The 2956-nt window shown below is 37.5% G+C and overlaps 1 protein-coding gene across 1 annotated transcript in view; it reads right to left on the bottom strand.

The window, feature by feature from the left end:
• Window positions 1–2956, bottom strand: part of Cdkl5 (cyclin dependent kinase like 5) — a 150803-nt gene that overhangs the window by 13176 nt on the left and 134671 nt on the right. The window lies entirely within an intron of this gene.

Genomic DNA, 2956 nt, shown 5'->3' with positions numbered 1-2956 from the left:
TTTTTTTTTTTTTTTTTTTTTTTTTTGGGTACGGAGAATCAAAGTCAGGGCCTCCCTCAGTGCCAGACAAGCATTGCACCACTGAGCTATATCCACAGCCCCTCCACTTTTGGATTTAATTTTGACCTGACCTACCTTTCATAGGACTGTGGTAATCTGTAAGTGATGCTCTTTTAAATCATTACCACTTAATTATGCAATAACTAAGAGAAAAGCCAATTCCTTCTGTTCTTCTGTATTCTCACACTTTAGACACTATTCTCAGGGGTTGGCAACTGGCAACTAAGAAATGTTTTATCTGTGCTCTTTGTTAATGCACAGCAGATCTCTTCTACATACTAGAGAGAAAAAAACAGTCAGAAAGAGGCAGAACTCACAAAAGTTTACTGGCAAAGTTAGGCAGAAGGGAAATACCTACAAGTTACGGTGAAGTAAGATGACATTAAGGATAATAACTGCAGCCACTAACACTAACAAGCCCTTGTGATGCCAGGCACTGTTCTAGTGCCACATGAACAAGATGAGGGATGTGCTATTTTTTTTCTTCAATACCGGTGACCAACACCTTATCAATGTTGACCATGTATTCTTCTAATAAGTTACATTCACAGCCCTGAAGCACTGAAGACAACGAGGGACAGACAAAGTCATATGGCTAAAAGTAAGTTGACATCAATCATAATATCCTATTTTGAATCAAAATTCTTGGTCACTAATGTTTAGATTCTTATTTTATAAATAAGGCAAGGATACAAAGTATGTTTATATAGAAAAAGGGTATTTACAGCTTTAAAAGTGTATTTATGTATGAGTGTGTATATTTATTTTGTTGTAGTTGTTGTTTGTTTGGTTTGGATTTTTTGAGACAGGGTCTCATCACATAGTTCAAGTTGGCCTTAAACTCACTATGTTATCCAGGCAGGCCTCAAACTCACAGTGACCTCCTACCTCAGCTTCCCAAATGCTGGGATTATAGGAGTATGCCACCACGCCTGGCCTATTTTTTTAAAGGATAATTACAGCTGGGCGTGATGGCACACATCGGTAATCTCAGCACTCAGGAGGTTGAGGCAGGAGGATCACAAGTTCAGGGCTAGCCTGGGTGACGTAATGAGATCCTATCTCAAAATAAAAAGAGCTGGGACCTCATCTCTGACAAAGAAGCCAACCATTCTCACTGTAGGCAAGACAGCCTCTTTAATAAATGGTGTTAGAAAAACTGGATTTCAACCTGCCAAAGATTAAAACTAGATCCTTATCTTTCAACATGCACTAAATTAAAATCCAAGTGGATTAAAGATCTAAATATTAAAAAAGAGTCACTAAATTTGCTGGAAGATAAGTTAGGCAGAACTGTTGAAGACCCTGGCATAGGAAAAGACTTTATGAACAAATCTTCAGTAGCACGGGAACTAGCAGAAAGAATCAACAACTGGGATCTCATTTTATTAAAAAGCTTCTGCACTGCAAAAGAAACCATCAACAGAACTAAGAGACAAACTACAATGTGGGAAAAAAATTTTTACCTGCTGCTCCTCAGACAAAGGACTATTATCTAGAATTTATAAAGAACTCAAAAAAATCAGCCCCCCAAATATAAAGACCCGATTCAAAAATGGGCATCTGAAATGAATAGACATTTCTCAGACAAACAAGTAAAAGCAGCAAGCAAATATATGAAAAAATGTTCCACATCACTGGTCATTCGAGAGATGCAGATGAAAAAAACACTGAGATTCCACCTCACCCCACAAAGAATGGCTGCTATTAAGAAATCACACAATAACAAATGTTGGCGGGGTTGTAGGGAGAAAGGAAGCCTTCCCCATTGTTGGTGGGATTGCAGACTGGTGCAATCACTATGGAAATCAATATGGAGATACCTCAGAGAGCTGGGACTAGAGGTTCCATTTAACCCAGCCATCCCTCTGCTGGGCATCTTTCCAAAAGAATTAAAAGAATCACATCACAGTGATATATGAGCACCTATGTTTACAGTGGCACAGTTTGTAATAGCTAAAACTTGGAAACAGCCCATTTGCCCATCAGTTGGAGTCTGGATAAAGAAGATGTGGTTTTTCTATAAAATGGAATACTACTCAGCCATAAAGAATGAGAAAATAGATTCATTCATAGGAAAATGGATACATATTGAGGATATACTCCTAAATGAAATAAATAAGTCACACATGTATAAATACTGAATAGTTTCTCTGGTATGAAAAACTATAATAGTACATAAGATCCTAATGATATAATTGACAATGTGAAACAGGAAGAAAAGGGCTAAAGGTGTAGGGGAAGTGGGAAGGGTAGGGGAAAGGTAATAAGGGAAAAGAAAAAAAACATTGGAAAATGAAAAAATGGAAATAAAGTCTTTATAAATAGGGAATGGGGGAGGGGTAAAGGGAGGGCAGGGGTATGGGGAAAAAATGAGAACCAAGATCTGTTATGGGGGCGGTACAAGATCCCAATGATGAATGTAACTGTACTGTATACCTAAAATGTACCAAGAAACTCAATGAGAAAAATAAATAAGTAAATAAAAAGAGCTGGGGATATGGCTCAGTGTTAGTGTGCCCCTGGGCTTGATCTCCAGTAACAACAACAACAAAACAATAATAATAATAATAATAATTTTCACTATAAGGCATAGTAACACTGAAACCTTACTATAGTCTTGCCAGTAGGGCACAAAATGTGAAGGCACCTAGTGTTAGAAGCACTGACACGAAGCCCTTTGCTATTTTGGCAGCAAACACCAAAGATGGAATCTTTGTCAGACTGGACTTATTCTAAATTTGGTGTTTTACAGTATCAGTCCAGTTCACTCTCTTGGTGGGAAAGTCAGTAACATTCTATGAAGTACATGTAAATACCCCTCACATATAGAATCTGGGCAGTTTGAGAAACTAAGAAGAAAAAGTCTACAGTATTACTATTTTTTTTTTTAAAA

The sequence above is a fragment of the Fukomys damarensis genome, unplaced genomic scaffold (assembly GCF_012274545.1).
Source record: "Fukomys damarensis isolate Sample0158 unplaced genomic scaffold, DMR_v1.0_HiC HiC_scaffold_39, whole genome shotgun sequence".
In the NCBI taxonomy this organism is placed as follows: Eukaryota; Metazoa; Chordata; class Mammalia; order Rodentia; family Bathyergidae; genus Fukomys; species Fukomys damarensis.
The sequence above is the reverse complement of the archived record's forward strand: the minus strand, read 5'-3'. Positions and strand labels throughout refer to the sequence as shown.